The sequence below is a fragment of the Tursiops truncatus genome, chromosome 7, assembly GCF_011762595.2.
Source record: "Tursiops truncatus isolate mTurTru1 chromosome 7, mTurTru1.mat.Y, whole genome shotgun sequence".
Lineage (NCBI taxonomy): Eukaryota > Metazoa > Chordata > Mammalia > Artiodactyla > Delphinidae > Tursiops > Tursiops truncatus.
The window spans coordinates 113,032,856-113,055,103 of NC_047040.1; the positions used below are offsets into that span (position 1 = coordinate 113,032,856).

At 55.9% G+C, this 22,248-nt stretch overlaps 1 long non-coding RNA gene across 1 annotated transcript; it reads right to left on the reverse strand.

Moving 5' to 3' along the window:
• Positions 1 to 396: 396 nt before the first annotated feature.
• Positions 397 to 12,945, reverse strand: LOC117313044 (uncharacterized). Its single transcript, XR_004527518.2, has 4 exons — positions 12,828 to 12,945; positions 10,721 to 10,855; positions 8,944 to 9,090; positions 397 to 8,297 (listed from the first exon to the last, which is right to left on the reverse strand). It is a non-coding gene; the product is annotated as an uncharacterized lncRNA (long non-coding RNA).
• Between the last annotated feature and the right edge of the window lie 9,303 nt (positions 12,946 to 22,248).

The window sequence follows — 22,248 nt, forward strand, 5'->3', positions numbered from 1 at the left end:
CGCGTCCCCTGCATCGGCAGGCGGGCTCTCAACCACTGCGCCTGCTCTGAGAACAAGGAAGACCAAGCCCCTTGTCTGTAGGCGACTGTGTGAAGGCTCAGTGTGTCCAAGGCCACAGAAGTGGCTCTCACCTCCAGGGAGCCAGAGCCACCCAGGGGCCCCTCCCTGGGTCACGTGGTGTTCACCAACCCGCCCCCTTGGCACGTGGAAAGCAGGTTCCCCAAAGAAGTCAGGTCCAGGTTCACATCTGGAGCAAGTGACCGTGCTGGGATTCAGATGCCCAGAACCCGCCTTAGGGGCCTCGTCTCTCCCACCGTCTCTCAGGATGCCTTGGGAATCTCGACCTGGCTCTGGGGACCTGATGTCAATGGACCAGGTGACACTGTACAAGCTCTCCTGGACACAACAGACAAGTGTTTATTGAGCAGCTTCCGTGGGCCAAGTTGGGGCTGGGAGCTGCAGGAAGGGGATCAGGAAAAGAGTGACCCCAGGCCTGCTTTCAACAGGCTTCGAGCTGGAGAAATGAGACACGGAATGTACAAAAGGTCGACGCCAGGACAGGGCGCAATCTGTCAGTGGGCACAAAAGCTCAATGCATGGCACAAAGGGACTCGGGATGTGGGGAGAGAGGGGCAGGCGGGCAGGACACGGCGACCGCGGGCGTCTCTGTTTTCTCTGTGCTTAGTCCTGTGCTTCTCACTGTGGGAATCGGGGCTGCAGCTGACCCATGTTACTCTCACTCTGAGTCAGCTGTTCCAGGTGGTACTGACCCGCCTCGCCTGACCCTGGGCTGTCCAGACCCCTGGGACCTATTCCTCTGCCCCTCTTTGGCTAAGTTGCCACCGCCAGGGTTTTCCAAGCCCTGCAGCCACTTCCTGGATTCCAGAGCGTGGCTCTACCCTGCCCTTACCCCAAGCGTCTGGAATTTTAAACCTCGGAATGCAAAGCAGGGGTTGCTGGCCCCCACCTCCCCATTTGCCCAGCTCCTTCCTGTTCCCAGCCTCAGCTTGGGGGCTGCTGTGTGGAGAGAAGCAGGGTGGTGATTAGAAAGCGCGGGGCTTGGGCTCCGTCCTGGGTCTAAGACAGGTCCTGACACCCTCAGCAGGCCACTCGCTCTCTCAGAGCGGCAGTTCCTGCCTCGAGGGGCTGCAGGAAGACGGCTGAGACGGTTGAGACCTCACCCCCACCCCAGGGGGACAAAGAGAGGGTGCGTGCCTGCGTCTATCAGGCGTCCAGGCCGTGCACAGTTCCGTGTGCCGTATTCACCACAGAACGGTGTGTCACAGAGTTTATGCAGCATGGTCTCTGCACCATCTCTGGCTGTTCTTTGCTACAATGAACTAGAAGAAGTAAAGACACCCTTAGTCAAAATGGACCTTCAAGCTTGGGCGGGTGGCCTCAGTGCCGTCCCGCCAGCCTTGCTTCAGCAGGAGAACCATGGCCGGCCCCTCCGAGGTGCAGCAGGTGAACAGGCAGCCTGCAGTCGGGAGACAGGACGCACGGAGACCTGCGCCTCGAACTGAGAGACGCACGAGCCTGGACACCACCTGGAGGAGCAAGTGGGGACTGACAGACGGACGGACGCTGGGAAGAGCAACCCGCCCGTCTGGGGCAGGTTGAGTCTCCTGACCCCACGCATCACCTTCCTTACGTTCAGAGCACATTCAGTTCTTCTCTGAATAGCTTGGAGACTTGAGAATGCAAGTAATCCAGGGGTTATAATATCCCAATAAAGGAAACGTAACTGGCGATCCACTCCGGTTGAAGAGTTAAGCCACGGGGGGATCTTGGGTTGCTGCCCACGGGCCCTTTCCCTCCCCTCGCCCCGAGGCCTACCCCGCTGAACTCCCAGGCTCTGGGAAGTGAGGCCTGGAAACCACTGAACTACTCCGGCCCTCTAATAGCTGAACAAGCAAAGACCCTCGATTTGTGGCTCAGAAGCACATGAAGTTTATAATGGAAGATGATCTGGGTCTCTCCTGGCTTCCCGTGTGCTAAGCCCATCAGGAAGTGGCAAAGTGGCGGCCGACTCCCTGTTCCCTCTTCCTCTGGGCTCCTCTGGGCCCCGGTCAGACTTTGCCAGAATTCTTGGTTACACTGACGTGAACGGAACCAGCGTGCTGGGACCAGCGGCTGCCCGGCTCAGGCAAATTGTGATCTCCTGCCCAGCGGGTGGAGCAAGGCGGACATGCTCCAGGTCTGTTCCGAAGCTGCCCTAGCGATCTCCGGCTGCCCGGGCAATAGCATCTCCAGGGGAAGCTCGGCAGTGGGGTGTGGTGCCCATGTCTGCTTCCAGCTGACTGCAGACCTAGAATAGGGGCACCATGTGTGGGCACACCTGGTCTGTGGCCGGGTGGGTGCCTGACACACTGGGGCTTTGGCGTGGTCCAGTGACGGGGCGCATGCAGGGAACCAGCATCTGTGGAGTCCAGACCCAAGCTGGGTGAAGGCTCTCACAACTTAACCCATTCGGCCCCCTTTTCAGCCCACAGCCTGGCCATTTTTATTATCCCCGTTTACAAACACAATGTCTGCAAACATCTTCTTGCCTGATAGCAAACAACTAGTAAGTGAGGGGACCTCCATCTGAGCCCTGTTCCTGAGACCCTGCAGTTCCTTGTTCCCCACTGTACAGATGGCCTGAGACAGAGACAGAGCCTCACGGGGCAGGGCTGGGGAAGGGCGGGCCAGAAAGGATGTTTTTAAGGTGACTTTGGAAAGCAAACCGGTACTCCTGAACCAGACGTGCCTCGTGTGTGCCGCTCACAAGTCCCCGAGCACATCACTGACCTCAGAAAAGTCTCAGAAGCCACCAGCAGAACCAGGCTCTAGCAGCTGCGGAGCAAATCTGGTTACGTTAGAAAACTGGCCCTCATCCTACCGGATTTGCCAATAGAAGACAGGGCAGGGCTGTAAGAAAGAAATGCTTAATTGTGCTTCCCTGTAGCAGCTCTGTGGGTCCCTTCCGGCAGAACAAAGAGCAAATTCCTCCTCTGGGTCCTGTTTGCCCTGCTGCTCTTAAGGTCAATGGCTTGTTTGTTGAAACTCAATTTAGTCACTTTCATTCCTCATTAGAGGCGCTCAGGAGCTGATAATCTGCTCCATGGCTTGGTCAACACGGGCCCACGTGGACACCAGGGTCTTGGATGGACCCTCGACATTTCTTTTTTTTTTTTGCAGTACGCAGGCCTCTCACTGTTGTGGCCTCTCCCGTTGCGGAGCACAGGTTCCGGACACGCAGGCTCAGCGGCCGGCCATGGCTCACGGGCCCAGCCACTCCGCGGCACGCGGGATCTTCCCGGACCGGGGCACGAACCCGCATCCCCTGCATCGGCAGGCGGACTCCCAACTACTGCGCACCCAGGGAAGCCCCTTCTCTGGCCTTTTTTGCACGGTGGGCATGACAGCCGTTTGTCCTTCTGCCTTCTGCGTGGCTCCTGCGTGTCCGAGCAGGCTCCCATGCGGGTGCTGTGCCGGGGGTCGTGGAGAGGCTGTCCTCCCCCTCCCCACGCCACGGGTCCCGTCGTGGATGGCACAAGGCGTCGGGTGGTCTGTGGTGAGTCCGTCTGTCCTGCGCCCTGGCCCTCAGGCTGGTCAGGTGAGCGGCTGAGCCCGAGGTTCAGCCCTGGGCCTCCCTCCGCTTGCCTCCTGCGGCCTCTCGGGGCACCAGCATCTCCTGAGTCCCCACGGGTTCCTCACCCCAGCCTCCTGGCCGCAGGTCAGCCACCCTACTAAGCCCACCTTGGTGTTCCCTGTCATTGGGGGTCTTCAAATGCAGATGGTCCCCTGGCAGAAATGTGGGAGAGAGAACCTCAGTGGCCAGTGGAACAGGGGGAAACGAGACACTGAGCTCAGGGCAAAGTCATTCACGACTCTGATGCTCTCTGAGAGGGCCCGGAGGTTTAATCTACCACTTGCCCAAGAAGCCGGCTGCAAGTTAAGGAGAAAGGAAGAATTAGCGGTCAGTTCCAGCCTCGTACAGGCTGTCGACAGCAGGAAGGCCTCAGGGTAGCCGTATGGCCCTTTGCCGTTGGTCTTTCTCCCCAGAGCACCCACGTGGGCAGCTCAGATCTGTCAGCTCTGTAGCCACGTGGGTCCAAGGAGAGCAGAGAGACAGGCAGAGCTCCTCTGATGGTGCAGAGACCCCCGCTCCAGGGCTCCCACGAGGGGTGGGGCCTGCAGGCAGCACGGCTCCCCTGCAGACACGCACCAAGCCCTTCCTGCCACTGCATCACCTCCCGCGAGCCTCACACCAGCTCTGCAGGCCAGCACCTGGCATCTGGCCGGAGCTTGATAAATATTCGTTAAATGAACGGGATCACCACCAAGGGTACATGCCCACGAAGGCTTCAACCCAAGCTCTGCTGGACTTGGAGGGTCCCCTTCCACACATATCAGACCTCCCAGGGGGCCCACCTAGGGCCAGAGCTCCATCCACGCCCGGTTCTCAGCCCACCTGTCCTGCAGCGGCGGGAGCAGGTCCCACCTGCCTGAGGCCATCACCCCCGCAGCCCCACGGTCACGAGGCTTCAGGGCCTCTGCCACTAAGGGTGACCCCAGAATCCCGGCGGCTGCCACACCGCCCCTGGCTTTGGCCCAGGCCGTCAGCGGACAAACATGGCTTGTGTGCCTGCTCTGTGGCGGGTGCCGAGCACGGCTGCTGTGTTGGCAGCTGGGCCTCTGGAGGGGTCACTCAGCAGCATCTCCCGGGCTCCAAAGCGAAAGTCTCAGTGGTTCAGAGACACACGCGCGTGCACACACACACACGTGCACGTGCACACGCACAGGCACACACACCCCCCTATGCGCCGTTTCCCTGAAGCAGCCCCCTTGCACCGGCGGAGCTGGCTCTGAATGCATCTCTCTTTCACCCACGCACTGGGTGGTACCCAGCACTGCTGGCCCTGGGCCCTGGGGATGACTCCAGCTCCCCCTGCCCTCACACCCCCGTCCCCAGCTGCTCTCGAGGGCCTCACTGCCCTGCCCTGAAGGCTGGTCTTTGTTGGGGTCACCGTGGAACACTGGACTTGTTCACAAGCACCCCTCCATCCTCCAGGTAAGCCCAGGTCCTGCCACCTGGGACGTGGGTGAGGGGGACTCAGACCCTGGGGCAGATGGGGGGGCCCCGGTTCAGGCAGAACTCAGGGCCCAGCTGGAATGCCCGGGGCCCTTCCTGGGGTCCTGCATGGAGTTTCAGGATGGGAAAGGGCAGAGAGACCTCACCTGTGCCCTTGGCAAGAGGACAGATGGCTTCACGGAGGGAGGCCAGGCTCCTCCAAACAGAGTCCCCCCTCTCAGCTGGAGTGAGACAGCAGCTACCCACAGGCAGCATCCAGCAGAGTGCTGAGAGCAAAGGCTCAGTCCAGACCCGCGCTTGCCTCTAGGACCTACCAGAATCCAGGTGTGGTTCTCACAGAGCCCAGGGCTGGCTCACCATCGGGACACCTTGCGGGAACGAAGGGCCAGCCCACTGCAGAGTCTGTAGCTCACACTCACCCAGGCAACCTCTTCATTACTGCAGTACTTTGGGATTCATGGTTTTCCACTCAGTTAAAATTGTATTTTTGTGATTGGGCTGGTTTGTTTTTCTCCCACAGGATTCCGGGCAGGCCTGTCCCTCCCCGTCACATGTCCCCGTGGCGCCATCACAGTTCAGCGCACGTGACTGAACGTCTGCCTGGCTCTTCTGTACTTTCTTATCGGGGCCTTGTAACTGCCCCGCACAGGGCTCAGAAGCGGGCAGAGGCCGGCGAAGGAAGAGACGTGGCCGGCTGCACTGCCCCCGCACCCAGGGGGCTAGGCCCTGTCTCCAGCTAGGGGCCTTCAAGTCACATTTCTGCCAGGAGGTTTTCCTGAGCCGTGCCTCAGGGACCACAGAGGGCCTGGAAGCAGGGTTAGTGAGGCCGATTCGTGGAAGACCAAACACAAGAGGAAAACGCCGCCCAGCTCACCAGGTAATTGACAAGGATCCTGTTGAAAGTGTGGGTGTGGAAGGGTTTCCAGCCAGAGGGGAGATCCACGGAAATGAACGGCCACTGCCGACTCAGGATGTGCCCGCTAGCCCCTACGTCAACTCATTCAGCGTGACGCCTTTGCTGGACTTCTTTCTTTTAACGAATGTAAGAACATGCATCGTGCAAAAAATAATCAGGGTGGAGCTATAGGTGTATTCCCCCCAAACCTTTGTTTCTCGTAACCTCTAAAACTCCTGAGTTGAGAATTTTCCTGGGGAAGCTGTGGTGAGTGTGTGTGTGGTGCTTTTATTTGGCTGGGGGGTGCGTCTAAAAAGATCATAGACAGCATGTGAACTGAGGCAGCCAGAACTTGGAGTGTACGAGCGAGGTTGTTCTGGGAAACTCAGCCTGTCTGTGCAGAGGGAGGCTGAGAACTGGAGGCCATGGGGCGCCCGGGAAGGGGTGGGCGGAGGTCGGGGAGGGAGGCCGGGGGCAGGGGAGGCAGGTCCTGGAAGGTCAGGCTAAGGAATCTGGTTTTCCTTCTAAGTCCTGTCTTTGGTGAATTATCCCCGCAGCGCCCACACTGTGCTCGGCCTGGAGCAGGTGTGGAATCCGCCCATCTCTGCATGCTTGCAGGTGAGTTAGCTCACACCGAGCCAGGACTCCCTTGGCGGCTGGAGCAGCGGAGCCGCAGGGTGGGACTGGGGTCTTGAAAAGACCACCCTGCCTGCTGAGTGGATAAAGGGCAAGAATGGGCTCAGGTCAGTCATCCGAGGCTACGGCAGCATCCCGGGCAGAGGTGATGGGGGCAAGCAGGCAGAGTCTAAAATATAGTTCAGAGGGAGGCGGGCAGGAGGCGGGGACCAAGCCAAAACCCGGCCTCTGTGACAGTCTCCCCAAGATGCTGCAGGAAATAAGAGGAGCTCGGGGACCTTGAGCCTTCCGGGAAAGTTAACTAGAACTTCTGAAGAGTTAGAGCTAGGCGCTCTGCAAACCCTACGAGAGATGCTGTGTTCTGTGGGTTCTGGCCCCAGCTGTGTGACCTCGGGTCAGTGCCTCTCTGAGCCTCAGTTTTCTCACCTTTAAACAGGCCAGAGGTGTGATAGAGGGCCTGACACCTGCCCCCCAGGGAAAGCTCAGCAGTGTGTTCGGCTTCCTGGTGAGTCTGAGCCTGGGGGCTCCATGCTGGGCTAGGGGCCTCTGAAGCAGCAGCCTTCTCATCTCTCCCGGCAGGGCGGGGCCGCTCAGCCGCAGCAGGTGAAATGGAACGCCCACATGGGGCGGTGCTTCCAGGAGCTTATCAAAGTGTCCCCACACCCTCTGACCTCACAACACCCCTGTGAGCACTGCCCCAGGGAATGGCCCAAAGCAATTCTTCGCAGAATAACGGTGAGAAATTAGAAAGAGCAGGGGTCCAGCCCCAGGAGACGGTGACCGTTGTGGAATGGCCACCGCCTGGGATAATGTGCAGGTAGCAAACCTGGTGTTTGCACTGAATCTCTCATCTGAGGGGGAAGCACTTCTGGTGAGGTGTTAGGTGGAACCCAGTGGTGACTACAGAGCAAATGAAGAGCTTGGACTCGGTGCCCAGATTGATTTCGAGCTTAACCCCTTCTTTGCCTTTTTCTTACTACGTGTGGGCCTGGGTTTGTCAACCTCTTAAAGCTCCCGCTTATCCATCTATAAAAGGAAGCTACACTGCCTGCCTCCAAAGGCTGAAGCCTGTAAAGGAAAGATGCGGGGAAGCCTGGGGGCGCTGGGAACACGGTCAAGGTGGCGATGACAGCGGCCACAGAGAAACGTCAAATACACGCGTATGGAGGGCTGGGCAGAAGAGGTTGTCTCTGGGTCAATTATTTCTCTTTCCTTTATTTCACTATTTTATCTCAATTTTCTCTAAAGATCCTAGTTTACTTTTAAAGTGAACCCAAATAACTTTATTCCTGCTTCACATCTGGTTTTGGTGGCGGCATCCCGTACTCAGCCTGATGTCACGGAGCCCCAGGTGCCCCGTGGGGTCCAGTGAGGTGATGTGAGTGATTCAGGGAAGCCCAACTGCACAGCCCCGTGGAGACACACGGCCCCCAGCGCTAGCAGGAGCTGGCGCCCCTCCCACGGAGGGGGTGTGTCCCAGGGAGGAAGTGACTCATGCACCCTGGGCACCGCTGTTTTCCCATCTCAAGTGCGGGGGTGGAACAGCCCTCTCGATGGGTGCCTGTCTGCCGCTCGCCCGGATGACTAACCCCCCGAAGCACCCCCCGGGGCCTCTGGCCGTACCCCTGACTCATGGGCCAGCGCTTCCTCTCTGGAAACCTCCGCTGCACACAGGCCAGCCAGCTCCTCCTGAAGGCGGAAATCCCTTCCTCAGCCACGTTCCCATTGCGGGGACACTGCCCCCGGCGCCCCACCCCTCCCCCGGCAGAATGTCCCTGGCTCAGGGGACCCCCTTCCTCGGGTACCAGGGGCCACTGTGTCTATCGACAGCCTGGCCAGCCGCCACCAGAGGCAGTTAGAAGGTGGCACTGCCCCCGGGGTCTTGCCCACACGCTGTGGGAGCCGCGGCAGCAGAAGAACTGATGGGAGTTTACGGAGCGTGGCAGACGAGGGGGTCTGACGAGGGGACACTTGGGCGGCCCTGGGGTCACTACCCGTTGGCAGCTGCCACTCCTGCCCCGGCCCCAGAGACAGGAGGGCCAGGCGAGCGGAGGTCCCGCTCAGGAAGGCACTGCCCTTACGTTCGTGGTACTCAGGCCCAGGAAGCTGGAGATGCCTCCGGAGGTTCAGGAGCTAGAAGGCTGCGAGTTGGCCTTGACCCTGATTGACACCTGAGAATTGAAGACCGCCCCGCCCCCCGCCCCACGCCAGCCTGATGGGGCAGAGACAAGCTCTCTGGGGATTCACCCTGACATCCTGATGAGCCCCTGAGGCTCAGGGCACCTAGGGGAGGGAGCTGGACAGACAAGGAGTGCGGGACACGGACTGTCCTTACCCAGGCCCAGCCTCAAACCATCCAGCCATTCGTTCCTTCTACCCAACAAGTAGGATTTCAACAACCGGGCAGCCGCTTGGGAAGGAGATTCCAGATGGTGGGCAGGCCCAGGCAAAGGTGTGCAGGCCGGACAGGGCAGGAGCTACTCTGGAAAAAGCGAGGAGACCAGCCTGACCAGAGCAGAGGATTGGGGAGCGGGAACGTGGCGACGGGAAAGGGGGTGCTCAGGCCCGGTGCAGGCTTTCCCTGTGTATCTGAGCTGCTCCCGCGGCCTCGCCCCTTTGGAGCTGCGGGGGCCGGAGTGGTGTTTGTGGAACTTCTTAATATCTTCTCTTGGGCACATAGCAGCGTCTCACCTGCTCCCCAGGGGGGCCAGCGGCACGATAAGAAATCCAGGAAGTTCAACACACTTGGAGGGCTTGGACATCACCACGGCTCATGCCAGAACAAACAGGGCCTGGCACAGGGCTGCAAGGTCCTATCCCAGGGCAAACACTGCCCTCTGCCAGATGGGGAATCGTGTTTTGCAAGGGCACTGTGTGTGCTGGGTGGGCGGGAGACAAGTTCCACCAAGCCCCTGGACCATTCTCCCCACCCGGACTCTGACATCTGTTCTCACCAGCCCTGCGCTGAGCGGGCTGGGGGCAGGGGAGGAGCGGGGAGGGGAGACTCTCACAGCCATTCACGAAAGATGCAAAAGTTATGCAAAAAACAAAGAAGAATGAGTAATCTTCCTGAAGCTTGCCAGCGTGGCCAACACTTCAAGATCGTCTCATTTGATCCTGAAGGGCCCTGTAAGGCTGCGTGGGGAGAGGAGGGATGGGAAAACTGAGAGGCAGGCGTGTAAGGAAGGTGCAAGGCGGCATGAAAGCAAAGGAAGTCCGGGCTTTGGAGTCAGGCCTGGCTGGGTGGACGGTGGGACGGGCAGCTCCTCTGGTCTCTGGAAGCCGCCATTTCCCCGTAGGAAGACCTGGGGACTGGGGGCTGCTTTGAGACAAGAGCCTGGAGCAGCCACTATGGAAAACAGCATAGAGGTTCCTCAAAAAACTATAAAAATAGAGCTGCCATATGATCCAGCAATCCCACTCCTGGGCGTACAGCTGGACAAAACTATAGTTCAGAAATACACATGCTCCCCAACGTTCATAGCAGCACTATTCACAACAGCCAAGACGTGGAAGCAACCTAAATGTCCATCGACAGATGAACGGATAAAGAAGATGTGGTCCATATATATGATGGAATACTACTCAGCCATAAAACAGAATGAAATAGTGCCATCTGCAGCTACACGGATGGACCTAGAGATTATCATACAAAGTGAAGTAAGTCAGACAGAGAAAGACAAATGTCATATGGTATCACTTATATGTGGAATCTAAAAAATGACAAATGAACTTACCTACGAAACAGAAACAGACTCACAGACATAGAGAACAGACTGGTGGTTGCCAAGGGGGAGTTGGGTGGGGGAGGGACGGATTGGGAGTTTGGGGTCAGCAGATGCAGACTAGTATATTTAGGACGGATAAGCAACAAGGTCCTACCGTAGAGCACAGGAACTTCATTCACTATCCTGTGATAAACCATAATGGAAAAGAATATGAAAAAGAATTTAGAAAAAAAGAGAGAAGCGCCTTGAAAGGCCTCAGCCACGCCCTGGCCTGTAGTGGACTCGGTAAAGCAGGCACCCGTCTCGGGTCTAGGGCATCACACCAGTTGGGGGCACAGCAGCCCTCCAGCATCCCACAGATGGGCCAAGAAAACAAAAGATTACCTTCACAGCTGCTGTAAGCGTGCAAGAAAACACGTTTGCCTGTGACCACACACTGCCCCGCAGGGGAGAGCAGCTCGGGCATGCGGGCCTGGCTCAAGAGGCCGCGTCATCTGTCCGGGGCAGCTCCTTTGTAACCTGCGATAAAGTCATGGAACACGAGTGATGAAATCTATGCCCTAGAGTGCTCGTTATTACGGGAATTACATGCATTGCAGGTAACAAAATAGTGAGTAACGAGGGCAGTAACTACATCATGCAAACCTGACCGGTGGAGGGACAGATGGGATGCCCCACGCTGGCCCTGGAGAAGGAGCCAGGCGCACCCAGCAGCCAGTCACCTCTGGGGAGGGCACAGTGTAACGAATCATCACCCAGCTCTGAAGGCTGCCACGGGGCGCTGAGCCTCACGTTCTGAGCTACCACCGTGTCCAGAGCTGTTCCAGCACTGGTGCCTTTAAAAGGCTCTGCGTTCACCCAGATCCGTGCTCACACACCACCCTCCTCGCCTGAGAGTCTCCTGTGGCCGGCGGCCCCAAGCTTTGCAGCCGGCCGCCACACACCCCCCAGGCCCCTGCTGGCACTGTTGCCTTTGCCTGGAGTCTTCTTGAGGTGTCATGTCACCTCCCCTGGGAAGTAGGAGCCTCATCAGAGCTCCCAGGGTAAGGAAAGCCTGAGTTTGTTGCTGTAATGAATAACCCCTAGTCCTGACAGGTTTGGACAGTCAGCTGGGCGTCTGCTCGGGGACCCAGGCTGCCAGCAGCATCACCGTTTTTGTACCGTGACCGGCTGTAATATCCTCAACACCTGGCGACGGGGGAAGAGGGAAGCCAGAGGGTCGAGCCTCAGGGTAAAGAAAGGCGTCACCTGAACTCACGTTGCATTGGATGGGATTAGAGTCACATGGCCACCTAACTACAGGGAGGACAGGGTCTCCTGCGTATGTATTCGTTTCCTATTGCTGTGGTAACAAGTTAACACAAAGTTAGTGGCTTAAAATAACACACATTTATTCCCTTACAGTTCTGGAGCTTAGAAGTCTAACATGAGTCTTAGGGGCTGAAATCAAGGTGTCAGCAGGGCTGGGGCCTGCTGAAGGCTCTGGGGGCACCTACATGCTCGTGGCCCCTTCATTCTATCTTCAAAGCCAGCAAATATCCTCTCCTCTCTGACCTCCTTCCTCCCTCTTATAAGGCCCCTTGTGTCCACATGGAAAATACAGGATGCTCTCCCCGTCTCAGAATCCTTAACTCAGTCACATCCTTTTGTCCCATAAGGCAACATTCACAGATTCGGGGCATTAGGACGTGGCTGTCTTTACGGGGCTGTTGTTCTGCCCGCCAGGGAGTTCCAGAAACCAGGGCTAGGACCCAGGATTTCGTGGACACGTAGCACTGCCTCTGCCCCTCGGCTTTCCTCGCCGGTCATGGCCCGCATGGCCTCTCGAGCAGTGGACGAGGTCTGTAAGGGCGGGCGCTGGCCACGAGCACCTCTGCCCAGCAGGTGTCTGGCATGCAGCAGGGGCCTGGGAAAGTTTGCGGGAAGGGAAGGAGGAAGGGAAATCTGAACAAATTTGGCAAGACCGAGAGCGGTGTGAGGACAGAAAAAGCGTGAGAGAAAGTAGGCAGATACGTGGGAAGCTCAGAGGCAATCCCAGCACGCATGGTCCAGCACGGAGGGGACGCTCCCTGCAGTGGAGGGCTCAGAACGACGCCCCGGCACCTCGCGCTGAGAAAGAAAGCGCGGAGAAGCAGGAGACGGGAGGCCTCGTCTGGACCAGGCGCTGTGCTGACGCTTTACGGACAGCATCTTTTTAAATCTCCGCGTCAACCTTGCGTGCAGCGCAATGCAGACCGAAGGACTGGGGCTCAGGAAGGACACGGCCCTGATCCAAGTTCACACGGCTGGACGGTGGCTGGGCAGGAAGGAATTTACAGCCCTGTTTGTCTGGTTCCGAAAGCAGCTGCCGTCCCAGGACACTCGGCTCCTGCCAAGCCTGCCCACCCTGGCGGCGGGCTCAGCGTCCCCACCTCTCAAGTCCTAGGGTCCTTTATCTGGAAAGGGGAGGGGGCGGGGCTGGGTCATCTCAGGGTTCCCTTTCAGCTCCTACCTCTCCGGGTCCTCGGGCAGATCTAGGAAATCAGGACGGGTTTCTGGGAGGGGCTGGGGGTCTGAACTTCTTCCCACTGCCAACAGGCACGCAGTTCCTTTTATGTTGCCAAGAGACAATCCAGGGCAAGGAGGGAGAGGCCCACGGCAGAGATGACTCCATGCCCCAAAAATGAGAATCACAGCAGCCCGCAGGGTTGTGCAAGCTACCCGCGAGGCTGCCAGCCGGCCCTGGCCCGGAGGAGGGCTGTTTACACTCCCAAATGTGTGTTTGCAGTTTATTCCATTGGCCGAGGGCACAGCCCTTAGGGCTGCCAGCAGCAGCTGTGTGAGAACGACAGCGGCAGGCCTCACCGGGCCCTTTATCTCAGACACCAGACACCTGTGAGTTCATCCATTCATTCGTTCATTCATTCGTGTACTCGATCCTTCCTTCATTCATCCCCTGAGTGTTTGCCAGGACTCGTGCAAGGTCCTGGGGAGAGGGAGCTAAACAAGACAGTGTTCTGATGAGTCTCCGGGGCCCAAGAACCTCGAAGAACAGTAAGCACTAAATACAGAGAGTGACCCTCCCAGCAGGGTCCGTACGAGCATAGACATATGCGCCCGGAGTTCAGGACACACAGGGCAGGGACTTTGGTATCTTCCTATGGAAAATAGTTAACGACTAGCTAAAAAAGAAATCAAAACAAGATCATCACTCTGTACTCCATTGCCTTTAAAAACCTTTTTTCTCGAGCATGTAGATATGTGAGAATGTCACATTCAAAGTTTCCTTTAAATTGCACTGGACCCCTGGCCTGGAAAACCAACCTCAGACATTTTCAGAACTCCCTGTCTCCGGGGGCCGTGCAAAGGCCCTGGGGTTTGGACAGTCTTCCAGGCACCACAGAGATACCCGCCCCCGCCATCGCCCCCACCCCCCGGCCGAGGGCATGTTCCTTGGTATCCAGTGGCTGCTGCTATGCGCCAGGTTGGGCGCTCGGGACCCTGGGGAGTGGCTATGACTCCACTTTCCCTGACAGGGAGCTTTCGGAGATCATGCCACGTCCTGGGGTGCTGCTGTGGAGGGTACCCAGGTCCCACCTCTGGAACTTAGGGCCCCTTCTTCCTGCCTTCTCACAGCTCTCCTCCCATCCTTTATTGAGACTGCTTGCATGTTTTCTTTCTTGATTTTCCTTTTTCACAAAAGGCAGAAAAAGATGTTGTCTTTAAGCAGCTTTTGGTTGGGTTCTAACAGTGCCCCTGGGACTAAGGAGTAGAAATAGGTCTGGCTGCAAATCTGGGACACGGAGAGGAAAAATACAAGGGAGAAAACACAGATTCATAGTTCAGTTAATTATCTGTCTTGCACCAAGTTTTCTGTCTACTTTTATTTATCATTTCTTGAGGATATCTTTCTAAAAGTCCAGGTGAAAGACCAGCACATTTTAAAGGGCATTTTTCAAGTTGCTTGCCTAAAGGTTTATACCAGTTCCCCCTCTCACCAGCAATGTGTTAACAGTGTCGATTTCACCACACCACCACCAGCATCAAGTGTTCATGTGTCTTTCACCCAATCAAAAAATGGGTGGAAGACCTAAATAGACACTTCTCCAAAGAAGACACACAGGTGGCCAACAGACACAGGAAGAGACGCTCAACATCACTAATTATTAGAGAAATGCAAATCAAAACTACAGTGAGGGCTTCCCTGGTGGCACAGTGGTTAAGAATCCGCCTGCCGATGCAGGGGACACGGGTTCGAGCCCTGGTCCGGGAAGATCCCACATGCCGCGAGCAACTAAGCCCGTGCGCCACAACTACTGAGCCTGCGCTCTAGAGCCCGCAGGCCACGACTGCTGAAGCCCGCACGCCTAGAGCCCGTGCTCCGCAACAAGAGAAGCCACTGCAAGGAGAAGCCCACGCACCGCAACGAAGAGTAGCCCCCACTCTCCGCAACTAGAGAAAGCCCGCATGCACAGCAACGAAGACCCAACTCAGCCAATAAACAAATAAATAAATAAATTTATTAAAAGAAAAGAAAAGAGTTAAAAGTTTGTCGCGGTGATGTTGTTTAAAGAAAAGACAACAAACTGCAATGAGGTATCACCTCACACCGGTCAGAATGGCCATCATCAAAAATTCTACAAACAATAAATGCTGGGGAGGGTGTGGAGAAAAGGGAACCCTCCTATACAGTTGGTGGGAATGTAAATTGGTGTAACCACTGTGGAGAACGGTATGGAGGTTCCTTAGAAAACTAAAAATAGAGCTACCATATGACCCAGCAATCCCACTCCTGGGCATATATCCAGAGAAAACCATAATTCGAAAGGATGCGTGCACCCCTGTGTTCACTGCAGCACTATTTACGATAGCCAGGTCATGGAAGCAGCCTAAATGCCCATCGACAGAAGAACGGATAAAGAAGATGTGGTACACATATACAACGGAATATTACTCAGCCATAAAAGGAACGAAATAGTGCCATTTGCAGAGACGTGGATGGACCTAGAGACTGTCATACAGAGTGAAGTAAGCCAGAAAGAGAAAAACAAATATCATATAATATTACTTATATGTGGAATGTAGAAAAATGGTAGAGATGAACTTATTTGCAAAGCAGAAATAGAGTCACAGAAGTAAAGAACAAACTTATGGTTTCCAAGAGGGGAAGGGGAAGTGGGATGAATTGGGAGATTGGGATTGACATATATTCACTACTATGTATAAAATAGATAACTAATGAGAACCTACTGTATAGCACGGGGAACTCTACTCAGTGCTCTGTGGTGACCTACATGGGAAGGAGATCTATAAAAGAGGGGATGTATGTATACATACAGCTGATTCACTTTGCTGTACAGCAGAAACTAACACAACATCGTAAAGCAACTCTACTCCAATAAAAATTAATTTAAAAAAAGCGTTCACGTGTTTTTAAAATTTTTTGACAATTCTATAAACGAAAAGATTTTATTTTCAATAGTTTTTCATTTTCTATTATTCATGATGCTTCCTGATGTTAGAAGTATGATTTTATCTTCAATGCTCCTTTTAAATACAGAAATTTCTGGGGAAGTGTGGGTGGACAGACCCTAGGGGTGCCTCAGAGTTTCCTGATATCACTTCTAATGTTTTTCCTCACCTGGGGCACCTCCCCTACTTTGTCTGCCTGGGAAATTCCAGTTGGTGCTTCCAGATCCTACGCACATCTCCCCGCCTCCAGAAACCTTCCATGTCTTCTCCAGGGATAGTGGCACCCTCTTCCCATGCTGCCCAAGAGCCTGGTTCATTCACACCTGGGCCCTTACATCCATTGCATGATGCAACACAGCGGGGCAGGCCCGTGTGCTGTGGGCGTCACTGAGCCTCGGCTTCCTCCGTAGCAGAAAGAATCATGCCTATCGATTGAGGCTGGAGCGAGCAAGAGACAAGATAAAGTCTAGAAAGTACCCAGCAAGCACCTGGCACTTGGTGCATGCTCAGCGAATTTCAACTATTATATTGTTGTTGTTATTATTATTATTATTATTATTATTATTATTATCCTCCCTGCTCTGGAAGGCAAGGGAGTGGCTTTTATCTCTGCATCTCTGGTCACTGGCCCAGAATGTCAAAGTAAATCAATCAAACTGCGTATTGAGTAAGTATTTCTCTGCCCTTGGCACCAGCTTCTCATCTGTAAGACTGGGATGCGAGTGGCACTCTCTCCTCTGGCAGGCGACCGACTGGATGACTCGAAATGGTTCCCACGCGCCACCCTTGCCTGCCCTGCTGGAGGCTGGAGAAGTACATTCGGGTGTTTGCATTCCCAGCATCCACCAGGAGTGGCCACGTGACCCACTTCTGGCCAATGAGACGCCAACAGGGGACTCGGGGAGACACTTTACATTCCTGACAGAGTTCAGGCAGCCGTTTTGCCACCACGAGGCAAAAAGTAGGCCCGTGCTAAGGATGATGAGCTGAAAGCTGGAAAGAGCCCAGTCCTCGTTGGCATCACCAGCAGCTGAGCAAGCAACCACCCATTTCCAGAATTCTCATCTGTTAGAAAAAGAAAGCCTCCACTTGTTTGAGCTACAGTACGTTGAGTTTGCTAAGGGAAGCCAAGCACGTTGCTGACGCCTATGAGCTTGCTTTAAGATGTTCATCAAATATGGCCTCCCTTCCCTGCATTTCCTCTTCTCTTTCCTTCCTTGCCTTTGAAAAAGAAAGCTGAGGGTAGAGGAAGACACTGCATGTTTGAGCCAAGGGCCTGATGTTAAGAGAGCCACTGGCCCGCATAACAGAACCTAAGCCTTTCTCACCTTCTCTACCCCAGAGAGGGGCTGGGAGCCACACATGCCCTGGGTGCCCAGACAAGACAAGCAAGACCTGGGGGTGCAGCCAGGAGAGGGTGGAGGGGGAGGCCCACAGATGCAGGCCCTGCAACCAGCAGAGGGCCCAGCCGGGTCCCTGCAGCCGGGGGAGGGCCACTGTCTGTCTGTGACAAGTGAGCGGGGAGGGGGCCCCAGGTCTTGGGCTCACCCAGACTCCTCCACTCCTGTCAGGGGATGAAGGAACTGCCCTCCCTCAGCCCCCAGGAACTAACATTTATTGAGTGTCTACTCTGTATCAGGTTCTTTTCGTCTTCACGAGAGCCCTTTGATATCAAAGTTCTCATCCCCGTTTATAAAGGAGGAAGCCGACGGACAGGGAGACCCAGGAGAGGCTTCCCAAGGTCACGGGGCTAGGAAGTGGGGGAGTCAGGTCCCCTCCCAGAGACAACACCCGCAGTGGGATATGTTGTTGCAGAGGTCAGTTCTTCCCTGTGTCCCACACAGGCACTATTCAGACCCAGCTGACTGCCTCTGTCCTGGCTCAGCCTGGCCCTCCCGGGACGCCCTCCCCACTCCGTCGGCACCTGGTTCCAGCTCCCAGACTCAGCCCTGGCCCTCCGGCAGCAAAACTCATTGCCCCTGGCTGAGAGCTCAGCCCTAACAGATGGGTGTCTTCACCCGTGTCTCCGGATGAGTAAATTGAGTCTCGGTGCAGCGAGGACACCACGCTGACCGGCAGAAGAGCTGGGAGGGGCCGCAGGGGATGTTTCCAGGTGAAGGCCAGGCCTCCAGAAACACGTGGTCTCTGCCCTTCTCTCCTCCCCGACGCTTGGCCCTGCAAATTGGCTTTGACCTTCCCTGCCCTGCCTTTGAGCTTCTCCCCATTCGGTCTGAAACCACAAAGGGAGGAGGAGGGGCCGGGAGAGGGCCCCGCCTCTGCGGCGCAAGGCTGGTCCTGTTTGCACAGCTGGGGGCTCGCTGCTCACCCCACCTCTGGGAGAAAGACCCAACGAGGTCATCCGTTTACTCTGGGCTTAGCGGCTCCTAGCGGGAGCTCTTTTCCTCCGAGATGGAAAGAAAGCAGACAATCTGTTAGGTGAACCCGCGACACTGTTCCCAAAGATGTCAGGGCCCCTCCGCGGGCCAGCCTGTGAGGCCAGTGGGTCCCTGGCGCAAGGAGGGAGCTTCCTGACACGAAACAGAGGCCGAGGCTGGAGCACAGCGGTGCCCGGTTTGTAATAACCCATGAGGGAAAAGACGCTGAAGAAGACATGCATCACTGAATCGCTTTGCTGTACTCCTGAAACTAACACAGCCTTGTAAAGCAACTCCACTCCGATAAAATTTTTAAAAAGGTAACTTTCCATACTGCTAAAAATAACTAAATACATTTTTTTTTCAAGTGGGAACCGGAGGCTCAGCTGATCCCTGGCTGTCCTCTGCTGATGCGGCCAACAGGCCAGTCGGGGAAACCGAGGCACAGAAGAGGGATCCGGGACGTGGTGGCTGGAAGGAGCCCGGGCCGCTGGCCCAAGCCCTCACTCTACACGTGGGGAGTAATGAGACGAGAGGACTGCTGGAGTGTGATTCCCGCCGCTTCTCCGGTGCCTCTGGTGGATACCTGGGGGCGTTTGGGAGCCGTAACTGTCCCCACCAACAAACTGCTGCTTTTGATGGATCCTTGAGCAGACAGGGCTGGTCCTTCCCACGTTTATGTGACAAGCTACCACCCCCGGAAGATGGGGACGCTGGGGAGGCCTTACCCGCAAGCGTTCGCGCCTGGCCGTCAGGCCACCCGCGTTCCACCCACCCTCCCTGGGCTACAGGTTTCTTGTTCATCAAACAAGACGTGAGATGCTCTCCGCGGCCCTTCCCCTTCCGGGGCCTGAAGCCCGGGCCCACTCTGACCCCCGAGGGGCCTGTGAGGCGATGGGAGGGGCGCCTTGGCCGGGTGACGATGTCGGGCCCTGGGAAGAGAGCTCCGTGGTGGCACCGCGGGCCTGGGGTCACGCCGACCGCGCCGGTTCACAGCCGGTCGCTCCCCAGACGCGCGGCCTCAGGCAGGTGACTCAGCCTCCTGCGCTGAGAAGTGACCCCACGCAGCCTCCCTCACTGTGGCTCCTGGACGGGGGTGGGGGGTCCTGGGGGGCAGCAGCGTGAGGTCCTGCCCGCCCCCAGGCCTCCTTCTCCCAGGCCCCCACCCCTGGCCTCTCCAGGAGGAGACGCAGCCTCCTTGCCACCCAGATGCCAGGTCACTGTGCAGCCTGCAGGGGAGAGCCGGAAGCACAGACGAATGTAATGAGTCCCTAAAACCAGGAGGAGCTGAAGGAAGGAGGGTGGGGAAAAGGCCCAGAGCCCGGCGGAGCAGGCGTCCACGGACCTCAGGGCCACCTCCCACAGGATCCCCAGCACTGCCTGGGCACCAGCCAGGCCCTCGACGGCAGCGATGGATCCGACGTGCCTCCAACCCCAGCTCTCGAGATGCCCAGAGCTTGATATTCCTGAGCCTGCAATTCGCCAACAGGAAGAAATCAGAGACCAAAATTCTCTAACCACACAATTCCAGGGTCCAGAGCCAGTGACCCAGAGGGGATGGGGGTGGCGTCCCAGGACTGCATGAGGACAAGCCCCCTCCCGACCCCACCCCCCGGATCCCCAGCTGAGCTGTGTACAAGCTGTGTGGCCCTGGGCAAGTTACTATTCTTCTCTGAGGCTCATCTCACCATATAGAAAATGGAAATAAAAGGGCATCTGCTCTGTAGGCTTTTGTAAAGATTTAATAGCATGTATATAAACTGTCCAACAAACAAAATAGCTCCATAAACATTTAGAGGGTCTGAATACCCCTCCCTGTTGTTGTTATTTTAACTTTTTTTATTGAAGTATAGTTGATTTACAATGTTGTGTTAATTTCTTCTGTAGAGCAAAGTGATTCAGTCATACATATATATATACATTCTTTTTCATGTTCTTTTCCTTTATGGTTTATCACAGGATACTGAATATAGTTCCCTGTGCTCTACAGTAGGACCTTGCTGTTTAGCCATCCTCTATGTACTAGTTTGCATCTGCTGACCCCAAACTCCCGATCCCTCCCTCCGCCACGCCTTCCGCCTTGGCAAGCACAAGTCTGTTCTCTACGTTTGCCCCTCGCTGTTTTCATATTCACTTTGCTCTTTCTCTTGTCCTAGACTTCCAAGTGGAGCTACCAGTATTATTCAAGGACAAAACTGATGAGAATAATGACAACACAGTAACCATACATTGAGAATTTCCTCTCTGCTGGTTAGTGTTTTATCCCCACTTTAGAGAAGAAGAACAGAGAGGTTAGAGAGCCAGCTCCAGGCCCCCAGCTAGGAAGCAGGAGGGTCGGGATTTGAACCCAGGTCAGGATGGGGCTGGCGGCCTCTGGGTGATATTCTCCTGATACTTGCTTCCCATCTCCGGGCACCCACAGACTCTTCCGTTCCGGCGGGGAGCCTGCAATGAGGAAAGAGAGCCAGCTCGGGCCTCCAGGCGCCACCCTGGTTGTACAAAGACAGGAATGGAGGGTAAGGCAGCAAAAGACCCGTCAACCCTTCTCCGCTTCCGAGCTCCTGGAAGCAGGGTCAAGACCACCTCCCGAGGACCCCAGTGTTCAGGCACTCCTAGCATTTGGGGAAAGACTCAGAGATGCAGGCACCAAAGAAGGAGTTTCCAGCTGCACTTGTAACACCGCTGGCCTCAAAGACACACTGCAGACTCCACTCATCCCTCACTCTCCATTTTTCTTTTTAAGGTTGCCCCAGCTTCAGCTGAATAAGTGTGGTCCAAAGGCCTGGCCAAGACTCTTCCTGGACCGGCCGGCCACAGCCGTGTCTCTTTCTCAGGCGGCCAATTCTATCCGCCCAACGTTCCTGGCTTCTGGAAAGGGCTCCAGCCTGTCTTCCTGCAGCTTCTACCTGCCAGCCAGGTTCTGGCCACCGAGAGCGGCGTGTACCCACGCGCGGGGTGGGTGGGAGGGCAGGATCCGGTCAGAGCGACTGGGGCTGCGTGGCAGCTGCTCCACTGATCAGCTGAGTGACACCGCACACGGGACTTGGGCTCTCGGGGCCTCGCTTCCCTTATCTGTAAAGTGGGGACAAGAGTCTCTGTGGAGGGTTCTTATGGGGATCAAATGAGACGACACAGTGCCCAGAACCCCAGTAATGATTATTTGTCATTATTCTTGTGATTTCTTCATCTGTGTCTGCAGTGCCTTGAAAGTAGCCGCGGGCTGCACTCGTGCACTGTCACCTTGCTACAGGCTCATTTTCTCCCAGCTGAGCACACGCAGCTCTTCCTTTAACGGCCACCCTATTGCTGGTCTGACTCTGAACATCCTGGCCAGCCTTCCTCAAGTCTCCAGGTGGGAAAACTTGGTGGAAAAGCAGCCAGGCTCCTTTTGATTGTTCACGGACAGGCCTATAGATACGGAAGGAGCTTGAACAAAGCAAAGGGTAAAACCAGGACCAATCGTGACCCAGCAAATGCAGGCAGAGCCCAGCTCAGAATAAGAAACTATGGTCCTTTCTGAGGGTTTGGGTTGTCCAAAGGTGGAAGAGCTGTCTCTGGGGGGAGTGAGCTCCCCATCTCTGGAGGTAGTCAAGGTGGATGACATCACCAGGGGTGTTATAGAAGCAATTCCTGCACTGAGTGGGAAGCTGACTCACTCGACCAAACTTTACTGTTGAATGCTCTGTGCCACGTTACTCTCCTGGGTATACGGTTCACACTAAAAGGAGGACCTGAATGTGGGAAGCATTTCAAAAACAGGGCTACTTTGAAGTTGCTCTTTGCCTCTGCTTTTGCATCTGTGAAATGGGTGGGCAGTAACAGTGCCTGCCCCGCGGGCCAGCAGACAGACCCCCAGCAGCCTGGCGCACGGCGGGCCTCAGCAAAACTGGCTGCCCCGAAGCTGCGTCGTCATTGTTGTGAGGATTACAGTGATGACCGTTCCTGCAATCCAGGGAACATTTTTCTTCCTTCCTTTCTTTCTTCCTTCCTTCCTTCTTTTTTTTTTTTTGTGGAAGACCCAAACAGCTTGGTATGTATTAAGTCAAGTCCCAAGAATCCGGCCCAGCGAAAAGCCTCACCCAGGGC